The sequence below is a fragment of the Leptinotarsa decemlineata genome, unplaced genomic scaffold (assembly GCF_025532065.1).
Source record: "Leptinotarsa decemlineata unplaced genomic scaffold, Ldec_3_MD MMD2_tig00000008_RagTag_RagTag, whole genome shotgun sequence".
NCBI classification, from domain to species: Eukaryota; Metazoa; Arthropoda; class Insecta; order Coleoptera; family Chrysomelidae; genus Leptinotarsa; species Leptinotarsa decemlineata.
This window is the reverse complement of record NW_027412537.1, coordinates 13,819,009-13,844,586: the sequence shown is the minus strand read 5'-3', so window position 1 is coordinate 13,844,586 and position 25,578 is coordinate 13,819,009. Positions and strand designations below refer to the sequence as shown.

Genomic DNA, 25,578 nt, shown 5'->3' with positions numbered 1-25,578 from the left:
TTTATGTTGGGAGCAAAATTTTGGCGAATGAGGTAACCTCAAACTGCCATGTACATAGGTACAGTACCAGAGGTGGTAGTGATCTGCGTCTTCCACTCTTCAGATTAAACAAATCTCATAATTCTTATTTGTATTTAGGTTTTAAAATGTTTAACGTCCTTCCACAAAAACATAAAAATTTCATTACTTTCATTTATAAATATATCTATCTATCTATTGCTATCAAGGTTTCATTTTGTAAGTAGAATTCGATGGGGAATGCAAACTTGGTGGGTGTACCTGACACACGTACCTACAAAATCGTAGGTTTCACATGAGATCATCCTGACCAAATGGAATTAATTACAGCTATTCCGAAAAAACGGCAATATTGGTGAGGTAGATGTATATATCTATACATCACTTCGTTTATCTGTATGAAAATTTTGAATAAAACAATTTTACCCCTCTTTTGATAATCAGATATTATGTATTCACCTCAACACATATCTGACAAAATATAATCATTGTAGTATCTTGCAGGGTCGTAGATCAGCTGAATATATATATTTTTTTGTACCTTGGGAGCTGTCTGACTTGTCTATTTGATCCAAGTCTCCAGAAAACTGCAGCTTCTTGGGCTTATTGCATTAATTCTCCCATCTTCTCATGGCACCCATTCCATCAGTCTCGTTCCCTGTAGTAGTTTGTTGAATGCTCGTCATATTCTTCTGGACGTAATTTCTTACGTTCATATATTGCCTGCCTCCTGTGATTCAGTGCCTCACATTCACGTAAGATGTGTAGAGCTGTTTCTATCCCTTCGTTGCATAATCTGCAGCTGAGGTCTCCGTTGTACAGCCCCACTTTATACAGGTGTCCTCTAAGCGGACAATGACCAGTTAGTAACCCTGTAATTATTCTGAGCCAATCTCTACTATATTGAAGTAGTTCTTCGGTTCTTTTCTCGGACGGTTCCCTAATGAAGATTCTACTGTGTTTGTTGCCAGGTACTTTTGTCCAGTACTCTGTGTGCTTCTTATTGGTCCATGTCCTAATCTGGTTTCGCACCAATGATTCTGGTACCCCCAGAGCTGGTTAAGGACCTATATATGAAGTTGTAGATGCGCATCTAGCGCATTCATAGGCTTCATTACATGTGATTCCTGAATGCCCTGGCACTCAGAACAAAGTTAATTTGTTCCTGTTTGCAAGTTCATTTAGTTCTTCGTGACATTCCCACACCAGTTTTGATGTCACCTTTGGGTTTGTCAGAGCCCCTAGTGCGCCCTTGCTGTCTGTTAAAATATTGATCCGCTCATTTCTTTGAGGTCTCAATTTAATAATCCTTGCGTACTGCAAGATAGAATACACTTCCGCCTGAAAGAATGATGTGTATAGTTCTAGCCGATAGCTATAGATTACATTTCTATCCGATCGGTATATTCCAGCTCCCGTTCCATGTTTGGTCTTCGATCCATCTGTATACCAGGTTTTTTTTCCAAACATGTTTTCGGGATGACTAATGGTCTTCGACTCTTCACGGTTTATGATTTTGGCCGTAAAGTTTGTGTTAAAGGTGTACTTCGGTGTCAAGTGGTCCGTGCACATATTCAATATGTGCTCCTCCACATGTTCCGGCATTTCTGTTCGGTCCGATCTTTTGTAGTTCGGTGAGTTTTCCAGTCTGAGTTGGCCCATCCTGGCCTTCCCCATTATCACAAAATGTAAAGGAGGTAGATTCAGGAGTGTCTCCAATGCAGCTGTCGGGGTAGTTCTCATTGCTCCCGTCATTCCCAAACATGCAAGTCTTTGCACCTTGTCTAGTTTGTTGATGGTGGTCGCCTGCTTCATCTTTGGCACCAGAATAGAGATGCATATGTTATCATGGGTTTAACCACCATCGTGAATAGCCAATATACCATGTCAGGTTTTAGCCCCCATGTTTTTCCATAGGTACGTCTGGCGAGCATCAGTGCTACCCCCGCTTTCCTCTTTATCCTGTCCAAGTTTTGGAGATTCGAGACCCTCCGTTTACTTCTCTTGGTGAATATTACTATGGTCGATTTGGATGGGCTTATGTTAAGCCCTTCTTCTTCGATCCATCTTGTTATAATATTCAGGGCCTGCTGCATGCATCCCTTCACTACATTATTGTATTCACCCTGAACTAAGATGACTAAGTCGTCTGCATAACCCAGTGCTTTATACCCATTGTGGCCCAGGAGACATAATAGCTCGTCCATTACAAGGTTCCATAACAGAGGGGATAGAACCCACCCTGAGGACAGCCCCTTGCTACCCGTGCCTCGACTGTTCCCCCCATAATGGTTGTATATACCAATCTACCCCTAAGCATGCAGTCTTTCCACCTACAGCTTGTCTTGTCGATCCCTCTTCTCCTCGACGCCTGGATGATTGATTCTAACGACGTATTATCAAATGCGCCCGCAATGTCCAAGAAAGCAACTAAAAGTACTTCCTTGTTTTTGTAAGTATGTTCTACTTTTTCTGTTACGCGATATAGAGCCGTTTCTGTTGACATACCTGACCAGTATGCATAGTGGACTCGATGTAATGGTCTGATAGCCAATGATACGTCCCTGATATGCCTGTTAAGTAGTTTTTGACAGGCATATCAGGGGCAGCTGAATATATTAGTAGCGGAGATAACACCTTAACTCTGCATATAAAGAATAAAAAATTGGGATCGGGTACGATGCCTTGAGTCACACCATATTTTACAAAATTCTCACGACTGAACACATTCCCTACAACCTGTTTTTAATTCGAAAGATAGTTTTTCAACAGTTTCAGTTAACTAGTTTAGTTTAGGTGAATATGGAGAGTTATTTTTTATACCAATAATTGTAAAAAGATTATCGCTTACGATATCGAGAGCTCTGAATGAATTTCCAGGCATCACAAAAGATTCAGTCTCAAACTCATCTCTTTCAAATGTAACGATAATCGTGATTCAACTTATGCCTCTCTGTCAAAAAATAGTTTGCAACTCTGGAATTGATCTTCACATTTAAGAAACTACTCCCATACTCTTTCATTCTGTGGGAAAATATTCTTCCCGTTTGACCAATATAAAATGTTGGGAATGAACCATAAGTTAACTTTTATACCTCTGATCACAAATCAGGTTGTCAAATATTTCAAACATCTGTGGTATAATATGATTGGTTTGTATTTGTTGACATATATTTTGTCATATTTTTTGTATAGAGGTATTAAAATGGTGTTTCGAATCACGTTGTCACGTCTTATATTTCACTTTACATAATATCGGTTTTTTAATAAAAGCTTTTTGATTGAATTATAATTTTCTTACAAACAAATTAGGGCCCTACCCGAAAACAGTTAAGAATACAAAAAAGCGGTAATTATGGTTTTTTTCTCTTGCATTTCAATAAATGTAATGGTTCACACTTAATTCATTCACCTTCAATTTATATCAGATGAATAAAACCACCTTTACAAATAATACTTCCAACGACTTCTGGTACACCTTAAACTGCCCACGTTATGTAAATAGAATCAAAAGCATTGTATCCTACGAATATTACCATAGCTAGCTGAGATTCCGCACTTTTTTCCTACTGAAGGTTGTTTGAATAGATGGTTGGTCTTACATTATACATTATCCGTGTCATTAATATATTGCCCACGGAGAAGAATAATAACGTTCCATAACCGATGTCAAGACAAGCTGAATTTGAATATTCAAGTCACCGCTGATGATATATCCTGTTCGATAGGTACCTGTTTGTTGACATTTGATGTGATTCCGAACAGGTACATGGAATACATGCATAACAATTGTTATTAGGTGAAGAATATGGTGATGAATCGAATTGGGAATCGGAATTTGCCAAGTGACTTACAAATGGTGAATGGAGGTCAAATGCGGAGCGTGTGGGTGCTCTGTGAAATTAAACCCCCGCTGACGGTATTTGTTGTAGTATTCGTGGATAATCTTGAGAAGAAATGATTAGCGAAGAATAAAAACTCAAAGTCGTCTCCACAATTTACATACACAGTACATTTTTCGAACCTATAAAGGTTCATTATCGGCATTTTTTTTAAATTCTACAGTAAAAGAAGAACAACATAACAATAGTTAATACAATGAAGTATAAAATACTTACGTGGAGAAGAAATTACTTTATTTTGTAATGGAGAAAAGAAAATTGGTCACAGTGACATGTTGATACTAATGAAAACATGGTAATAATAACTACGGAAGTTTTTCATCTGATATCTATAAAAAATTTGCACTATGGGAGACTTGGAGCCTTTATACCCACTCATTAACAACAAAATCATCAAACGGTAAATGAAAACGACTCATAAAAGATATCCGAACCGAATTGAATGAGGGGAATCAACTGTCAAAAGTACATAAAGAGATAAAAATCGAGATGGCATGGAAAAATGACAAGAGATTTAGAAACACAGAACACAACAGGAGAAGGACCACCAGTAACATTTCGATTCGTGTTCTGAACAAACGGATCACATACCATCTATGCATTTGTTACAAAAATGATTAGTTTCAAAACTACAGGTTAGCGAAGTATTCATTATGTGCTGAAAAGAATGTACAGAAGCAACTGACACTTATTACAAACGTCTTTATCTGGCGAACATCTTTACGTTAATTCTATCAGATTTAAATGATAACCGTCTAGAAGGAAAATGCAGTGTATTTATGAACAAATTAATTGCCTACTATACCGGGTAGTGACCTACATTTCAACCAGTCTAAAACACAAATCGTAGGGTTTCATAATAGACAAAAAACGTTTCGGCAAGAACTCACTTTTACGTCTGATAATGAACTAAAGGGCACTACTGCAGAAACCGAAAAATTTTGAGGTGTATATGTTGATGAATTACTTAGCTGGAAATCTAATTTTCAAATCAACATTTTTTACACGTGGATTTCATCTCCTAAACTTAATACAAACATCAATGTCGTCCGGTGACGACGTGTGTTGTATTCGTGGAAATCGTTATTTATGAGAAAAAAATCCCTATTTTTGAACACAAAAATACAGACTTCAAATACATAGAGGCCTGTAAAGGTCAGAATTTCAAATCTTTTGAAGATTTCTCAACAAGAATAGTCTTCTTTCACTCCAGCAATACACCTAATGATTTTTTTCTGTGATACGAGGACGTTATTCGACAGTGTAGAGTCTCCCCATAGGCAAATACCATACCTCAGTCGACTTTCCACTTGTGCATAGTATAAGTTTATTAATTGTTGCTGTGTCAAAACAACTTTGAGATTTCTGAACATATAGTGGAGAGATGAAAGTTTGGAAATCAGGACCTTGCAATGTTCTTTCCAATCTAAATGTGAGTCAACGAATAGTCCTAAGAATTTACAGCTGTCATTTATAGGCAGAGGTGTGTTATTTAAAAGTATATCTACATCAACCAATTCCCTCTGATGACTATGGAATTTCACAAGGTTAGTTTTGTCTGCATTGAAATAAAGAATGTTTTGATTGAACCAAGAAGTTAGTTGGCATAGAGCAGTTTCACAGATTTCTTTTAGTTCTATTTGATTTTTGCTGGAAATCAGTAGAGAAGTATCGTCATCTCAATATCCGGAAAGGAATTTGAGATTTCATTTATGTACAAAATAAAAAAAACTGGTCCCAAAATAGATCCTTGTGGAACACCTATATTAATATCGATATTGGCAAATGTATCATTACGAATTATATTATTTTGATGATGTTTCAGATTCACATACTGAGAACGACATCTAATAAATGATTCTAACCATTCCAGACAAACACCTCTAATACCATAGTTAAACAACTTTGATAAAAGAATATCGTGGTCCACACAGTCGAAAGCTCGACTCAGGTCACAGAAAATGCCCATTGGGACCTCTCCTTGTTCTATATGGTTTATGAGATTGTCATAGAACTCATAGATTGCGCTAGTTGTTGATTTACCCGGCCGAAAACCGTGCTGGATATTTGTCAAAATATTATGCTCACTGATAAAATTCATCAGCCTGTCCAAAAATCCATATTCAAAAACTTTCGAGAAACTCCTGCAAATCGTTATTGGTCTATAATTTTCTATGTAATCGGGACAGTGTTTTTATAAATAGGAATGACTACCTTTCACCTTTCTTGAGGGTTTTGGGGAATTTTCCTGTTTCGAATGAAAGATTTAATAAAAAGGTTCTATTATAACATTCATAACTTTTTTGAAACGAAAGTGGGTATTTCATCTGGACCTGCGGATGTTTTATTTTTCAGCTTATCACTGAGCAGATTAAATAATTCCTTAGGTGAAAACGGTCTGAGAAATAGAGAAGGTATAAGAATTTCTTAGGTAATGTTTGTTTACTGCAGTATTTGACTGGGTGATCTTCACATTACAGACTGTAAAGGAGTCTCACTTACCGAACGGGGAGCTGTAATGTAACTTTATGTAACTTTCCAACCCCAGTTCTCGTCCCACGTTCGATTTCGTCTCCCGCGGAGGGGGGGACATAATTTCATTTCTGAGAAATAATGAACGTCGTAGGAAACATTCACCAGGACATAATACAAAAATTCAACTATTTACCTAGACAAGATAATGTATGAGTTGGTCATCAATCCTATATGATTCTCAGAGGTATCATTCGTTCTCAGGATTGTTAGTACTCTTATTAAGAAAGAATATGAGGAAGAAAGCCTCTGTTTTCAAAGGAAAGTTTCAGTTTATAGATGTAATGCCATTGTCAATATCGCGTTGTATTTCTGAAGGCATTATTAAAAGATAAATGACGTTTATTAGCTATTCAAGATAAATATCGGCATTTAAATTTATAAGTGGTATTTCTCGGTGTATGACAGAGAAAATTGCATGTTTCGCGTCGGCTGTTGCATTGATATTATTTGAAAAATGTTGAAACGAAGAATTATGGTTTCGAGATGGATCTGATGAGGAAGTAGAAAAGTGGGGTGAGAAATACGAGAATAAACGGCACTAACTCAGAAGATTTCACTCATTTTAGATTTTCACAAGAATGAAACTCTTGCTCAGTTCCAATGTGTAAGCGTGAAATCGAATTTTCCGTTGTTAGATTGAAAGATCACGAAGAAATTTCAATAAACAAGTTTATGACTATCAAAGACTTGTGATATATTCCTAATGAACGGGGGATAGTGGTATTTTTGCTGTTCCATTTGAACTTATTAAGAGTTATTACGGATAACATAATGTTCTGATAACGAAACTGCATATAGAAAGAGATGATAGGTTTGGTGTCTCAAATCACAATCCACTCGTTCATAACTATTCAATATCTTGTTTTGAAAGGCCCGTAAACCGCAAAATCCAGAGGTTGGAGTTTATGGCTACAATGAGGTGGAAATATCAGCAGAAGTAACTTGTCCAATTTGTTTTAACCGTTTTTCAGCGATGATTTTAGGAGGAGCTGAAACAGTGCTGCATCCTGGAGCCGACTCTTTCAAAGTATCCACAAGTGGTTCTTTCAAAACATTTTGTTATTTAAGTTGTAACCTCAAAATACAGCTATTTCGCGTAAACATTATGACATCAATTGTCAATCAATTCTCGTAAAATAATGCTAAATATATGCCTAACAATACAAGATATCAATTTTATCAACTCCTGCTGCACTTTTCTTTGTGAAACAAATTAAGTGAACGCAAAAAAATTACTTTTTGTTCCTAAAATCTTTGATGTGGTCTACCGACATCATTCGTTTCCGCAGAATTGTTAAATGTTTGTGGATGACAGCTATTCAGTGTTGCCATACAAACATTTAAATCAAAATATGGTAAGATTTTGGTAAGTGGTAGAAAATCACATCGGCTCTTTCAAAGCCTGGCTCTTTCATACACACTCTCCCCTATAGATTAATCCTTGAGAATGGCACATGTAAGTCAGTAAAACACGTGGATGACCCCCAAAAACATATTCCTTATCTTGAAAAATATAGTCAGTTAGTTTTAACCCGATAAAAGTTCCATTCTCAGATGATTTAACAATGAGCTTTGCACGGACTGGTTATCACTCATATTAGGAAACGCTAGTTGGAGTTCCAGGAAATCACATACGTTTTTGCTACCTCTTGAACATTTACTACAAAGTAAGCAAGTCAGGGTTTTCCAGTAAAAGATCTACGAACACAAGACAAGATAGACACAGCAGCCTTGAGTATTGATACTACCATGTTGTGCTCACGAAGAGTATTCAACAAGAATCCCAAGAATTCGGAGCAATCTTTTTGTTGTCCTAACGTGTATCTAGTGGACTTCAAAGACTCTACCAAACTCAAACAATTTTTCATGCAGTTGCAGTTTCTTAAGAATGTATCATCCTTCCTTATCTTCGACCTTCGACCATTATCAGTTGTTTCTCCGTCAAAACTGATGTCATGTTTCTGCATAAATAACTGACAGAGTTGAGTTTAGAAATTACTGATTCACAGTGTTTCCTCCAGTCAAGATACTCATTGATGTACAGGCCCAGAAACACATGAAACACATGATTCATTTTTCGAAACTTCATTATTAATATTTACGTGAATGGTAGCCTTTTATGAACAATTATGTTTTTCCTGCATTTAGATGTAATGAATTCATGCAAAACCAGTCATGGAGATTAGAAAGAACTTTATTTCCTCTTTTTTCCAGAGGATAATTAGATTGTTAATAATAATAGTCATTTATTTTTTTAAGACAGTTACAAACCATATGGAAAAAGTCAGTTGCTTACATTTAAAATACAATAATACTAAAAAACTGATTTTGTTTCTTCCTCACATATATTTCATCATTATTGTCGAATACTGGCATACTCAACTCGGATATGACTAGACATGTTAATGTTAATATTTTCAGTTTCTTGTTTGAGTTTCTTGTTCAGTTCAGAGATAAGTATGAACGTATTGTTCGCATTCCATGGGAAATGTAAGGATGGGTTCGCTCTAACGAAGTTATTTACATATATTAGGAACAAAATTGGGCCCACTACTGATCCTTGAGGAACACCTACACTGATGTCAAGATCATCCGAATTACAGGTGGTCACTGTTTTCTCAGTTACGCCTAGAAGACTAACATACTAAAATATTAGGGTGATATGGTAGACGAAGTCGAAAGCTCTACTGAGATCACAGAAGATCCCAACAGGGCAGTTTAAAGTTGAATAATCTGTTAGAAATGAGTTATAAATGAAATATTTGCTGTAAGAAGCATCAGGGGCCGACCTTCTTCATCGATAATTTCCTTGACATCAATTTTACAATCAATGACCGCAAGGCAGTTTTCAAGAAGTCTACTATTGTGTCCTTCATTGAACGTTTCCTGTCTTCAGATTTAAATAATACAAAGTGTAAGTCAGATTTCATCAAAATGTTTTATTCGTTTGAGAGACATATTGATGCTATTTTGTGTGGAATAAAACGTAGTTGGGTTGGATTTGAGGACCGCTGTGGTTTGTGGCTTAATCACCTGTGACTTGAGAAAACCCTACAAGAAAAAGTCTAACGGAGTCAAATCGCAACGACTCGCTGGCCAGTTCACCTCCACGTGTGATGAACATGGTGATTTGGCATAAGAGACTGAATAAATGACAACTAATTTGAAAGACGTAGCTTCAGAATGTAGACAGATGTAGAATAGTTATTTGAAATGAAGGGGTTATATTTTTAGGAGTGAATAATTTTTGGGAAAGAAAGTTGGCTTTCTACTACAGTTATCAATTGTCAAAGTTCGAAAGTCTCTGTTAAAAGACCATATATTATGAAAACTTAACTGAAAAACTTGGTACTGAGGTTGAACGAGATTGCGAAATGCCTTTACAGGTAGAACTTTCGTATCCTTAGGATATGGAAGCCAAATATCTTCGCTTAATAATACCTTCATCGTGATCATGTCAATGAGCTTGTAAACGTATCTTAAAGCAAATACTTCCGTTTCGGCATTAGGAATATTCGAATCCTATAATCATCATCCCAAACAACACGTTTTATTACTGAAAATTGCACGAATGTTAACTTTCGATATTTCCGATTTGAACAGAGATAAAATGAAATAACAACTTTTACTCTTATTAATTATTACTACATTGTTTATAATCGAGCACGTGAAACCGAGCCGTAATTTGCGCTAATTTCGCAGATCACAAGTGAAATTAATTTAAAGAACCGTAATTATCGGAACAAAATTCAAGGATATTGTGTTATTACGTTCGAATGTTCCGAATATAGGTTTGAGCAGGTGAAAAGAACAGTATTTTTGATCAATTTGGTGAGGAATGGGTCCAGAAAAATATCTGTCTGTCGGTACTTGTACAAGCTGAGGACTAACGAGGTCTAACCTTTTAACGTGTGATTCCTATTTAATTCAATATTCATATGAATGTAGTTGTTTCGGAAGATCTTTTTTTTCAGTTCGTTCAGAAAGTAATTGACTAATTGATTAGTACTAATTGTTTTTCTTATATCCAAGAACAACACTTCAGTTGCTCTAATTTCCATCTTTATTTATGTAATTCAAATCTTCACCTATCTCAACAGTTTGTTGAAGAGTTTCTCGATTCTATCAGCGTTCTTCTATAGGAGTATTATATACATTTCTGAATATATGTCGCGATCCGTGTTCGGAATTACACGTTAAAAGGTAAGACCTCGTTAATCCTTAGCTCGCACAAGTTTCGACTTCTGAGGGTTGTCGTTCGTAGGGGTACGACTGCTGGTTAACGGAAAAACAGATTTTTTTTAACAGATCACTTACAATGAAACAAGATTGATCGATTTGGGGACCAGTTTGAGATAGGATCATTGAAACTTGTAGAGAAATCCACTGGTTCAGCCTCAGAGCTCGAAATATCAGATCTTTCGTGTTTGTAAACAGTTTCTAAACAGTGAAGTTCGAAGTGTACTGAGTTGAACCTCAAAACAACGAGCAGCTACAGTCCGCCGCGTATATCTGATATGTACCGTTCTTGGTGGAATCAAATGAGCCATGTCACTTCAACACCTCCCGTCAAAGTATCTATAAAAGAGAGACAAATCTCAAACCTTTTTTCGATATGCTGGAAAAAGTTGAAATATCTGAACAGTAAGCAGATATTTAGAAATACAAGGACAAAAAACAAAAACAGTATTCAAAATTAACATTGATAAATTTACTCCTTTCTTTATTAACATTCTTATTGAGATAATAAATTTATTTATCGCTGTTTTGTTTCAGGTTGAGTACTATCCTGGACTGAGATTAATTGTCGTCAATTTTGTGGAATAGGTAAGTACATTTAACATAATCTAGAATATTTCAATCTTCAAAAAAAGTGAATGTTAGGTTGTTTTAAAAGTATTTTTCGTTTTAATGACATGTGTTTTTGTAGCTTCATATCTCTTCCACATTCTCTGTTTCACTGTTAACATCGTCATTTAAATCAATAATGAATTCATTTCCACCATTATCGCATCCAAATTTTGGATCAATGTGTTTCCAAACCATTCCTCGAAAATATTATCTTCCATGTTCTTATGATAGTCAACATTGCAGTCCTCAAGTTTTTTTCCAAATAATTTCAGAGAATTCGGAACCCATCCTTTACTTCCTCTGCATTGCACAATGATTAGTCGCGATCCTTTTGTTTGCAGGTATGTTAGGCGTACACATTCTTGAACCATCAGTCCACCCTTTCGTAACTGTGTCGTGAGTGTCATATCAAGTTTCGTCCAAATAGACAATTTGCCGTTGTTCTTGTCTATATTCACTTATTTGTTCTAAGTATTTGTTACGCAATTCCACTATTCTTCTGCTTTCCATAACTGTTTGACGTTTGTTTATTATTTTAAATCTAAATCCTAGTTTCTTTATTCAATTCTGAAGAGTTTTGTCACAGCAGCTGACCTTATGGCCGGAAGTATTCAATTTCTTCCTTATAATGTATTATATAATGTATCCGAATCTTATTTACTGGTATCTTTTTCGCATTGTTCACCATCGCTTTTGGAAGCACTACACTGCGTTGTTTTCACACTCGTTATTACTATTAGTACTTGTCCAAGGACGACATTTTAAACAGATAACAAAAATTTCAAGTAATTATAACTTCACCAATATCGAATTTCCATACTCAAATCGAGATCAGAACTGAACACGACGGCGATAACTGTCCCAGCATTCCCCGATTTCTATTCGTCACCGTGACATGACTTCAAATATAATTTTATGACTCTTCAGCTAATCATAAAACGCTGGTTAGTGAAAATTATCCAATACGAACCCCCAATTCTACAGTTCACGTGGACTAGTTCGCAGCCGGTTCATTTCTATACAGGGTGTAACTGAATAAGTGTGAAACATTCCAGGAGATGATTTCTCATCGAAAAAAAGATAGGATTTTTTATATAAAGAAACTCCATTGGAGCATCCCTTATTAAGATACAGCCCCTTAAGGGGGTGTACATGAAATTTGTATAACAATTTTTTTCCAAGCACTGAGAGAGTTACAATATTGAAATTAACCCGACGTTTGGTACTACCAAAAAGACACTTAGCCAGTAATTCATTTGGTTTACCCCATGGTTGTAAGAGGTGGAAAACGCAACCCCTAAAATTTATTTCCAATATAACTTTTTGTCTTATTATTTGTTTACCATTTAAAAATTCATTTCCGATACCCTCTTTCATTCTAAAAAAAATTTCTCTTGGGTTTTTTGCCCAAAATAAACCAGTTCGCAACACAAAATTATTTTACGAACAACTACAGAGATACATCGTCATAAATGCGAACTGGATTCATTGTTATTTTGTAGTTAGTACCTGCATTAAACGATTGAATGATAATAAACAAACTAATTTATTAATAACAAAACATACAACATGTAGAAATCATAGTAAATGTTTAATATGTCTACCTTCAGACATTACGCATGCGTCTGGCCGTCGGCGCATTGAGCCACGTATTCGCTCAAATATTTCTGGAGTGTTTCTGATTACCTTGCACGCATCGATGATGCGGTTTCTTAAGTCCTCTACATCGCGAACAGAAGTACGATAAACCAAATGCTGCAAATGGCCCCAAATGGAGAAATCGAGAGGATTGTGATCCGGGGATTGAGCGGGCCAGTTCTGTGGTCCTCCTCGACCTATCCACTGATTTGCATAGTTGTTCCTAAAATAATTTTTTGATGCGAACTGGTTTATTTTGGGCAAAAAACCCAAGAGACATTTTTTGTTTAAAATGAAACAGACTATCGGAAATACATTTTTAAATGGTAAACAAATAATAAGACAAAAAGTTACATTGGAAATAAATTTCAGGGGTTGCGTTTTCCACTCCTTACAACCATGGGGTAAACCAAATAAATTACTGGCTGAGAGTCTTTTTGGTAGTACAAAACGTCAGCTTAATTTCAATATTGTAACTTTTTTATGCTTGTGAAAAAAATTGTTATACAAATTTTATGTACCCCCTTTAAGGGGCTGTATCTTAACAAAGGATGCTCCAATGAAATTTCTTTATATGAAAGATCCTATCTTTTTTTCGATGAGGAATCACTTCCTTAAATGTTTTACACTTATTTAGTTTCACCCAATTTTCAATGTGCACAGTATCGTTTGCTTCGGTTATACGTGTGATAAAAAGTAATCCTCTACGATCTGCGATAACAGGAGACGGAACAAACGGCTACTATCAACTCAAACGATACGGTATTTCACAAACCTAAACAGAAAATTATTCTCAATATAAATCGCTACTTATCGTTCCCACGCAATTTCGGCATTCACTCTGTAAACTTCAAGGAAGTATCGCAAGCGGTTATTTTTTTGCACTGATTAGAAACAGTCGACTGATGGATTTCATAAACGAAGGAAAGCGAACAAATAGGATGGTGATTTTCATAATTGCTATTACTATGATCTGTCCCAGGGCTGTGACTTGGTCTATATCATCGATAACATCTCTCCGACGATAGTCTAGCTTTTATTAAGCTTGATGAAACTGGAGCTATCGCAGTCTTTTTGTAGAAGACGTATTTATTTGTACTCGGTTGATTTGTTTGATGAACTTCCTTTGACTTTTTTGTCATATTATATAATTCAGTATTTCATTGCTTTGAACTTCCATTGTATAATATGATCTAACTGATTTGAAATCCCTGAAAGAATCTATGAAAAATTGAAAAGATTAGCAAAAAATAACAATTATATTAAGCAAAAAAAGTGAAATTAGAATGCGATAAAATACTAACGACTACCAAAAAAAAACAAAAATATTGAACTATCAACACGAGATGAAAATCAAAAATTATTAACAAGAAATGAAAATTAATAGATTCAAAACCAAGCTACTACACGACGTTTCGATTGTTAGTATCCACAATCGTCTTCGGGTGATAACTCGGGTGATAGTAGACAATGGAAGCCCGAACCAATAAAATGCACCACGAAACATTGTCAACCACCTTCAGACAAACACATATTTATGGCTCATAACAGAGTACATTGCTCTGTTTGCTCTGTTTGAGTTTGTTCTCATTGTTGGCGTTTAAAAAAAGCCCGCTCAGAACCGTCCATTTTCATTCTGAGGGAAAAATATTTTGGCCAAATATTCAACGTTGTCCCTTCCAACCCCTGAGAAAATCTTCCAATCCCTTGATAAGAAGGAGATTGCGGTTGCTGTATTTCTTGATATTGAAGGAGCATTTGACAATGCACTACCTATATCTATAGGATTGTCTTTGGCTAGAAAGGGTATCGAATCGACCATAACTGGCTGGATCTATGCCTTGCTGGTAAACAGAACTGCAACTACGGCTCTTCAAGGCGAGGCTATCAGGTTCAGGGTCACCAGGGGCTGCCCTCAAGGTGGGGTACTATCTCCCCTTCTGTGATCGCTCCTGTTGGATAGTTTGTTTGTGCCCTCGACAGAAGAAAAGTTCATCTGCAAGCTTATGCAGATGACCTTGTCATCCTGGCAAGGTCCACGTCGGAAAGGGTAGCTTGTAATATCCTCCAAAGCACATTGGACGTTGTTCACAGTTGATGCCTGAGGGAGCAGATGTCTGTCAACCCCAGCTAAGCTGTGTTGATCCCCTTCACCAAGAGAAGGAAATTGGACGATCTAACGCCACTTTCCCTTAATGGTGTGGTCATTCCATTTGGAACGGAAGTGAAACATCTTGGCATTGTCCTTGATAAAAGACTCACCTGGAACGCTCACTTGGAAAAAGTTTAACACAAAGCCAGACTGCCTCTATGGATATACCAAAGGATTTGTAGTAAAACTTGTGGTTTAGGACCCAAATAAATCCAATGAATTTATGTGATGATTGTCAGACCAATGATCACTTATGGTGCAATTGCTTGGTGGCCGAAGGCTTTACAGAAAACTGCCCAAGCGAAGCTCTCTGGCTCATAGAGACAGGCTTGTCTGGCTATCAGTGGTGCCATAAGTACCACATCGTCAGCGGCCATGGAGATCCTTCTAGATCTACCTCCTCTCCTCATTTTTCTGGAAAGTGAGGCTAGAAGGACTGCATACAGACTTGTGCACATTGCCAATTGCACAAATCAATTCAATGCAGAGTGCTGTTGGTTGATATTTTAAGTCACAGCCTTCTGGAAATGACCTCTGACTTTATGCCTCCAACTGTTAACTACGAACTGCCTTACAAAGTACTATTCCCGAGTAGAGAGGACTGGATCCTGCGGGAGAAGGAAATATTAGGAGCATATAGTTGTTGGTTCACAGATGGATCAAAAATACCTTCCGGTTATGGTGCAGGTGTTTTTAGTCGCAGACCCAGGACAGAGATACCTATCTGCCTTGTAACTTATGCGTCTTTATTTCAAGCGGAAAGTTTCGCTATTGAATTGTGTGCGGAGAGATTGGATAAATCCAACCTCACTCACAAGTCAATAAAAATATTCTCGGACAGTCAAACGGCGTTGGAAGCTCTTGGCTCCCACTGAGCAACGTCTAGATTGTTAGCAAACTGCCAAACAATATTCTTCCCGATAGGAAGACTAAACAGATTGTCTCTGGTCTGGATTCTTGGCCATACTGGTCTTGGAAGGCAATGAAGCTGCTGACTCTCTTGCAAAGGAAGGTGCTGCAAGCGGCTTCATTGGACCAGAACCTATCATTGGCATCGCTTTAGGCCTTGCCAAACAAACACTCAACACCTGGATGGCTAGAACAGTTATGGACTTCTGGCAGAATCTTCCAGGATTGGATCACTCCAAGGCCTACAGTAGGGATGAACTACGATGTCTAACAGGCCTTCTTACAGGTCACTGTCATTTGTATCATTACATGCAGAGACTTGGACTGCCGGAAGACAGTGTGTGTCGCTTCTGTCTGGAAAATGATGAAACTGTAGAGCATATACTTTGTGCCTGCCCCGCTGGGGACCGAATCAGGTTCTTTGGGTTCGGCAGATCCGTACTCTCAGCATCTGACTTGAAAGACCACTCACCATACAAACTAATCGGCTTCATTATGAAGCTGGGTTTATTTGGCCGAGTGTGAATAGGTGTGAGCCACAATAAACCCTTATGGGTTGCGGTGGAGGGTCGAACAGACCCACTCACTTTAGACCTACCTACCCTTCCAACCCCCGGCGAGGATTATTTAAACCTTCAATCTCAAATGTGACTAGAGGTCAAGTGATATTTTGATTGAAAGATCATCAATTCCATTTATCAACACTACCTACTTCATTGAATTTGATGCCGTTTACGTTAATAATAGGTCAACATGAAGAAAATTACTTAAACTGCAAGGGGTATATTTTTAGGAGAGATACATTTTTTAAAAAGAAACGTTTTGGCTTTCTACTTTCCCATCTTGATACAGATAATGTGTGAATCTTCCAAAGGAAGGAAGAAAGCAATGAAATCATCTAAAGGAACAATTCATTCAGGCTAGTCTCAACTCCCTACACTGTAGGTTAATGGACTGAAACCTATCAGAAAACAACTACTCCCCTGGCTAATACCACGAAGGGCGTTGGATTATATCCGACAGATGTCAGTGCCGGATTCTTCACTGAAGTTATTCCTGCAATTTTCAATTATTGGAACATACTTGCAGACCGGTTTCGCGTTGTTTGGCCATTCGTCAGGTAGTGTCTACCATCAACAAGTCGATGATTTCCGTAATTGAAAATCGAATTTCTTCCAAAGTATCATTCCTGACTATACAGTGCATTTCTTTAATGCCCCCCTCCCTTTTATTTTTTGAACGGGTCAACTCAAAAAATTGAAATTTGGGATAATGAAATTAATGCATGAATACTTCATTTTGAAGTGAAATTGACAGATGAAACTTTCAAGATGGCGACTCGGCGCCATCCGGGAAAAAATTAAATAGAAAAGAGGGTCTTGTGATACATCTTTTTGAAGCTCCTGACAGATACTTCACAGACCTAGAATATAATGTCAATATCTTCAACCACTACAAAATGGCGGAACTTTTGATAGTTGCTCCAAATAGCGCCATAAAAAAAGTTCAAAGGTGTCAAATCTAGCGAGCGAGATGGCCATTCTGTAGGGCCTCGACGGCCAATCTAGCGACCAGGAAAACTGGTATCCAAATAGTTTCTTACTTGAAGAGAATCAGCAGCTTCATTGCCTTATAGGCCAGTATGGCCAGGAATCCAGATCAGAGACAATCTGTTAAGTCTTCCTATCGAGGAAAGTCTTTTTTGGCAGTTTACTACCAATTCAGATGTTGCTCGGTAGGAGCCAAGAGCTTCCAACGCCGCTTGACTGTCCGAGAAAATTTTTATTGACTTGTGTATGAGGTTGGGTTCCTCCAATCTCTCCGCACTTAATTCAATAGCGTAAATTTCCGCTTGAAATACAGTCGCATAAGTTCCTAGGCAGGTTGATAACTCTGTCCTGGGTCTGCGACTGAAAACAGCTGCACCAGAACCGAAAGGTGTTTTTGATCCATCTGTGAACCGAATATAATAATAATAATAATAATCGTCTTTATTGTTACCCAGCTATAGTTACATACAAATATTTAACTAAATCAGAGAGCTAGTTGCTGACATAACAAAAGGTGAAGTTCAACTTAGTTAGCACAGGTGCTACTGAGTTGTTCTTCCACTCAACGTCAATATACAGGGTATCTCATTAAGAAAATAGTTTTCCATCAATAACTATTGATATCCCATTTGAAAAAAATTAGTTTTTCATACGTAAAAAAGTGCTTCGGAAATGTTTCCATAGAGAAATGAAATTTATGACAGAAAGAAAGATACAGCAACTTTTCGACTTAGCATATTTTCGCCTGTAACTCAGAAAGGGTGATAGATATCAATGTGCGGTTTTCACCGTTGAGTTTAGCATAAAATTTGACTCGCATACAATGCCATCAGTTTTCATCTAGTCAGTTTGAAAACAGGAGTTTTCCTTTGAAAGTGTACAATTCGGCCCACTCTGTACAAACTGACAAATAGAACATAAAACCTTCCATGAAAATCCCTGAAAAAAAATTAAAAAGATTAACCGAAAATAACAATTTTATTTAAACAAAAGACTGAAATTACAAAGAAATAATGTACAAGGAAAAACCAAAAAAATAAAAAATTGAAATTATGATAAAAGCTGAAAATTAAGAAATTTTTTTTTATTTTTCTTTTTTTTCGATTTTTTTCGACCGTTACTTGATGAAGATCCATAGTAATTTCATGATTGTGATTGAGCACAAATCACTTGAAAAAGGTATGTCTTAGCGAAACATGTTGTGATATATTTTTCAAATAAAGTTTGTGGAGATCAAATCGTTGAGGTGTATTTTTTGAAAATTTTATTTTTCATTTTTTGTTAATAATATTTTTTAATTTTCAGCTTTTATTAATATTTCCTTTTTTATTTTTTTTGTTGTTGCTTGTATGTTATTTTTTTTGTAATTTCAGTCTTTTGTTTCAATACAATTGTTATTTTCGGTTAATCTATTTACATTTTTTTTCAGGGATTTCAAATCAATTTATATTATATTAGACAATGGAAGTCCGAACTGATGAAATACACCACGTAACATTGTCAACCACCTTCAAATAAACGATAAAACTTTGGGCTATGTTTGTCGATAGATATAACATTGCCAACTACGATGTAAATAATTACACGAGATCATAAGTTTGTCTTGTACTAAATCTGTGAACCTAAAAGTCTCCCTGAGATAAGTGGAAAATTTTGTTTTTCTTCTCTATCATAATCATAATCATCATAATCATAATTTATTAGCCCAAGTATGTATAAAGTACATTTAAGGTTGTCATAACAGAGGTATAAGTATATGTATAGAACGTAGATTCAGTGTAAAACATAGAAAAAGTAAACGACATATAGTTTAGTGACAAACAGTACATGATATTTACAGTATCTGAGAAACTTTCAACAAAATTATTAACAATTTCAGTGGATTATGGTTGTATTTCATCAAAAGAGAAGTCAAAAAATTTGTCGAGATTGTAGAAAGCATTATACAGTAAAATTTCCATAACTGCAGCTTTAAATCTTTTTATCGGAGCATTTTTTAGTCCATTTTTTAGTCCATTTTTATTGAAAAGTTTCAGAGCAGTATAATTTGTTGACTGCTGAGTTCTTTTCATTCTATGGTAGGGAATACTCAATACATTTTTATTTCTGGTGTTGTAGTAGTGATATGATGAATTTAGAGATAGTGAATTCTCATTTTCTTTAATGTACATCACGCATTGTAATATAAAAACTGATGGTAGAGTTAATATATTTAATTTTTTAAATAATGGTCTGCAGTGGTCCTTGAAACCAGCTTGAGCTATTATTCTATGACTTTTTTCTGCAATTTGTATATTCTCTCACTATCTGAAGAGTTACCCCAAATTAAAAGGCCGTAAGAAAAGACCGAATAGAAGTTACTGTAGTAGTATGTTAGTGTCGTGTCAAAAGTGGTGAATTCTGTAAGTTTTCTGATTTGATAAACTACTTTATTCAATTTTGCTGCTAATTGCTCGATATGTTTTTTCCAATTCAAGTTAGTGTCAATATGGATGCCTGATAATTTCACGCTATTTTGTTGATCAGATTTTCCGAATAGTAACTCGTTTGTTTTTTCAGTATTTAGTTTAAAATTGTTTGCTGTATCCGTGGGAGAAAATGATGATATTGCTAAAGTACCAGCTAATGTCAGCTGACCCAATTCTGCCGTGCCGCAAGTAGTCCGATTTTCATTAAAATTCACCACTCCCCTCCGTTTCATCTAGTTTACGATCCAAGAAGAATTTTAAAAAACCTTCACCACACCGCACATTTATTCCAAGGAAAATTCCTTCCTAGTATTGACCTTTGTCTCAAATCACGCATACTCAGCCATAAATTTGATTAGAATATGCTCAACCTGACCATAAATCTCGTATGATTTATTATTATCGTCTAGTTGGTATAACGCAAATGGTACTCAACCTCTTTGTTAGTTCTTTGAAAAGTAAACTCGGTACGAAATGTAAACGTTTAAGCAGGAAAAGAGCACGTCTTCGAAGAGTCGCGACAAATGGTCGTCGTTAGTCTGTGAATGTATGCAAAAGGCGCCACAAACGTGCGTTCCACTTTGTTTTAGATGTGTGGCAACTACAGACGAGATGGGATGTGATGTTGAAAATCAAACAAGGAGGTTATTGAAGCCGAGTTGAAGAAACTTGCCGACGTTAAATGTTCCCAATTTGATTCAATCTAGCGTATGACTCAGCTCAAGGTTTCAAGTTGGGTGAATGGTTTTGGAAAAAACAAATGAATAATCATTCTTACCTATCTTTTTTCGCTGTTCATGAAAAGGAAGTCAATTTGCTATTTTCACCAAGAATTAAAACTGTTAAAAAATCGATTTTCAGGAACTCAATTCTATTGAACATTTGTCACAGAATATTAGATCAAATTATTATTATTATTTGTTATTAAACATCATAGACCAATTTCACTAATTTTGAATCAAGAAATCTATGAGAAACTGTTGAAACAAGTAATCACAACGTTCCTGAAAACATATGAAATAATATCGAATAAGCAGTTTGGGTTCAGGAAGAACAGGTCAACAGACGGTACTATTAACCTGTCAACATCCTGACGCAGATAATAAACAACCTGCTGTATACATCCTGGTTGATCTCAAGCAGGCATTTGAAACTATTTGCCACGTATAGCTTTACAATACTCTGGAGAATATCGGTTTACGTTATATGCCTCTCATATTTACCAATGTGGGGAAAATTCGGAGTAAACTGGAATATTACAACATTTCAACCAGTAGATTGAGGGTAAAAATAGGGTTATTGTTTTAAGTATTGAAGATGTTTATCATACCCTAAAAAAATTGAAGCCTAAATTTACTGCGGGACCTCATCCTAATTGATACGCTAATTGATAGATATATGCCTGAAAACATCAACTGTACCATCAATATAGAAAATGTGGAAAGTCTGCCAAATTTTCAAAAAAGGAGATAAAAATGAGATCTAAAATTACAGATCAATTTCTATCATATGCAACTTCTGTAAAGTGTTTGAGATGCTTGTTGTCAGCAACAAGCTGCTGTCAGCAACATTATTAGCCCCAATCAACACGGTTTCATGAAAGAACGTTCAACCACCACCAATCTTGTAACAATCACTCAATGTATTGCAGAAGGTATTGATTGTCTCGGACTGAAGTCATCTACACTGATTTTTCTAAAGCATTCGACAGATTTGATCTAGTATCCTGCTCAACAAGCTTTCGATTTTTGGGTTATCCAATGAATTAATTACCCTATTCAAATCGTATTTTTACAAACGTGAGCAGTACGTCCAACTCAATGGCCTCAAGTCTATCGAATATACAGGACTTTTCATGATGAGCGCTAATTTGCCGTTTCTGACAAACTATTTAAAGGATCAACCTGAAAATTTCACAGTATGCATAAATCAATATGACTTACACGCCTAAAATATTTCAGACGAAGAGGCGTTGTCGCTTCTACTATAAAGTAGCGGCTTCTTTGATTTTTCAAATGGAACACCCCGTATATAATATCATATTATGATTCATTATCACTTTGTCAACAAATTCATATACTATTTCCCTATACCTATATATTACCGTTTAGAAGATATAAATTAATTTCGATATTTTTTTTACCAAACATGAACTTTTATAAATGCTGATAATCTTGAACTCTCTTGCACTAAAACGATCAAATTTGAATTTGAGTGGAGTGATACTATGAGGATCTTCACTCCGAGTCACATTTTCATTTACCTCATACAGGGTCTTCAAAAAATGCAGATACTTTGATCTCATGAAAAAATGAGTGGAACTCAATTTTTTCAAATGGAACACCCTGTATATTTCAACATTTTCGAGCTCTACATCCAATTTTAGAATAACATCGTTCAGATAATACTATTTCTATTTTGAACCGTTTTCGAGATAAACTGTTTCAAACGGAAACTGACGTGGTTTTCTTGCTCGTTTTTTTGAATTCATCACTTATTTTGGATATTCAAAATTTTTTTTATACTCAGTAATATTTCTTTTTGATCCAGTTTTTTAACTGTCTCAGATCAGTCAATTCGAAATTGGTATGTACCTACCTTAGAAAAAGTTACAATTTGTATACATTGAGGTATTGGTCTCTAACGTACAACAGTACACATCAATATTTTTTAATTGTGTGCTTTGGAATAATAAATAAACTAATTATTTAACGTCAGACTTTCATGGTGGTGGTTTTGACTGATTTTGATAGCTACTAATTATAATAGAATAATGTCAAGATTAGGTTACAGTAATGAAGATTTCTTGAATTTATTAATAATTTATGGTGAGTGCAATAGAATTGCAAGTAGAACATGCCGAGTATTTCATGAAAGATATCCACAACTTCCGAAGCCGAATAATAATGTTATAAATCGACTACTAAAAAACTGTAGGTTAAATGGAACCTTCCGTCCAAAAATCATTCCTAAGAAGACTAAAATGGATGATGATGACAATGGTATAACAGTTTTGGGATACTTTCATGCATTTCCAAATGCTTCTCTGCACGAGGCTGAAAGGGAGATAGGTATACCATACGTGACAATTTGTCGAATTCTTAATAAGCATAAATGGCATCCTTATAAGTTCTAGTGTGTCCAACATTTGAAAGAGATTGATTTACCTCGTAGAGTGGAATTCTTTGAATGGTTACTTATCAAGACTCAAGAAGATGAACATTTCCTTGACAATATCATATGGACAGATGAGGCCAAGTTCACAAAAAATGGAGTTTTCAATAGACAAAACAGTCATTATTGGGCGCCAGAAAATCCCCATGTTGTCCGCCAAAGGGGTTTTCAAGAAAGATGGCAATTCAATGTATTTTGTGCCATAAAGAATGAGTCAATTTTTCATATCGAGTTTCATGATGATAATTTGAATGCATCAAAATATGAAGATTTACTGAGGAATGGAATTCAAATGATTTCAAATAATAGACCAGGAAGAGAACGTGTATGGTACCAAATGGATGGTGCTCCACCCCATAATTCTCATTCAGTCAGCGAAACTTTAACCAAAATCTTCGAAGACAGATGGATTGGTAATAATGGACCTTTTCGTTGGCCTCCTAGGACACCAGATGGCAATCCATTAGATTATTTCGTGTGCGATTTCATTAAAAATATGGTTTACTTTACTCCAATAACAACAATGGAAGATATGAAATCGAGAGTTACAACTGCTTTCAATAGTTTGACTCCAGACTTGATCAGAAGCGCTACACATGAAAATCTTTTGAAGAGATTACATGTTTGGTTAAGTAGAGATGGAGATGTGTTTCAACATATTCTGAAATACACTGACGATTAAATTAACTCATTAATTTATGGGTTTATTATTTTTAGTTCGTGTTTCAGCGTTAATGAAACTATTGTTTGAAGAGAAGTTTCATTCGATGGTTGAGGAGTATTTTAATAATTATCTTTTCATTGTATTATCTGTGACTAATTGAGAGACATCAAACGAAATTTGTTTTACAAAAATGAGTGATGAACAAGGAAACCATGTCAATTTCCGTTTGAAACAGTTTATCTCGAAAACGGTTCAAAATAGAAATAGTATTATCTGAACAAAGTTAATCTAAAATTGGATGTAGAGCTCAGAAATGTTGAAATATACAGGGTGTTCCATTAAAAAAATTGAGTTCCACTCATTTTTTCATGAGATCAAAGTATCTGCATTTTTTGAAGACCCTGTATAAGGCAAATGAAAATATGACTCGGAGTGAAGATCCTCATAGTATCACTCCACTCAAATTCAAATTTGATCGTTTTAGTGCAAGAGAGTTCAAGATTATCAGCATTTATAAATGTTCATGTTTGGTAAAAAAAATATCGAAATTAATTTATATCTTCTAAACGGTAATATATAGGTATAGGAAAATAGTATATGAATTTGTTGACAAAGTGATAATTAATCATAATATGATATTATATACGGGGTGTTCCATTTAAAAAATCAAAGAAGCCGCTACTTTATAGTAGAAGCGACAATGCCGCTTCGTCTAAAATATTTTAGGCGTGTAGGTCATATTGACTTATGCATACTGTGGAATTTTCAGGCCGATCCGTTGAGTAGTTTGCCAGAAACGGCTAATTAATGCTCATCATGAAAAGCCCTGTATAGCCACATCTGTGTACCACAACGATCAAATCTAAGACCCCTTCTGTTCAATATGATCATCAATGATATCGGAGCTGAGATTGATGTCAATTTCCTTTTATAGGCAGATGACTTGAAAGTCTATCACAATGTAACATGTTCTAATGATTGCGAACGTCTCGCCCTGAAATCGCGTTGCTACATGGTGTCGGAAGAATAATCTATCTCTCAACATATCCAAATATAATGTAATGTCTTTCTCACTGAAAACGAACTTGAATTTACACAACTACGACATACACAATCAAGTTCTGGAGCGTCCTGACACACTCAGTGATCTAGGTGTTACTTTTGATTCATCCCTCTCCTTCAATAAACATATTGACACTACTTTAACAACAGCTTATTGCATGTATGGATTCTTAGTTAGACATACAAAATACATCGAAAAAGCTTCAATATTGAAATTACTTTATTTCACTTTTGTTCAATCTAGGCTGGAATATGCATCTGTCGTGTGGAGTCCCTACTATTAGGTTCATATAAATCAACTAGAAGCCCTACAGAGGCGCTTCCTAAAATATGTTTGTTTCAAACTTGAAGTCACGTATCCTACTGTAGAATTACCCTATTATGAATTGCTTGAAACTCACAATTTTTGTAGTCTCGAGGTAAGGCCTACATATTATTCATATTTTGTTTATTCAATGTCATAAACAATATCATCACCTGCTCTCAACTGTTACATATGTTGATTTTTTGGGTTCCTAGACAGTCATCTAGAAAATGTCTGAAATTGACAGAAATCTAGTGATTTTTAATCTTCAACTAAATCCTCATCTATTGGTGTGCAAATAAGTTGATAAATGGATGTATAAGCCCTTCTCAACAACATTTTTTCCTTGAC

General features: G+C 35.8%; 1 protein-coding gene across 3 annotated transcripts in view; it reads left to right on the top strand.

Annotated features, from left to right (window-relative positions):
* The window catches only part of knockout (Stork-head domain-containing protein knockout), a 212,039-nt gene that overhangs the window by 46,247 nt on the left and 140,214 nt on the right, over positions 1 to 25,578 (top strand). For 2 of the 3 annotated variants that reach the window (XM_074171113.1, XM_074171115.1), the window contains exon 2: positions 11,232 to 11,282. The exons of the other annotated variant lie outside the window; for it this stretch is intronic. The gene's annotated coding sequence lies outside the window, so the exon portion shown is untranslated. The remainder of the gene's footprint in view (positions 1 to 11,231; positions 11,283 to 25,578) is intronic. 3 annotated transcript variants of the gene reach the window in all.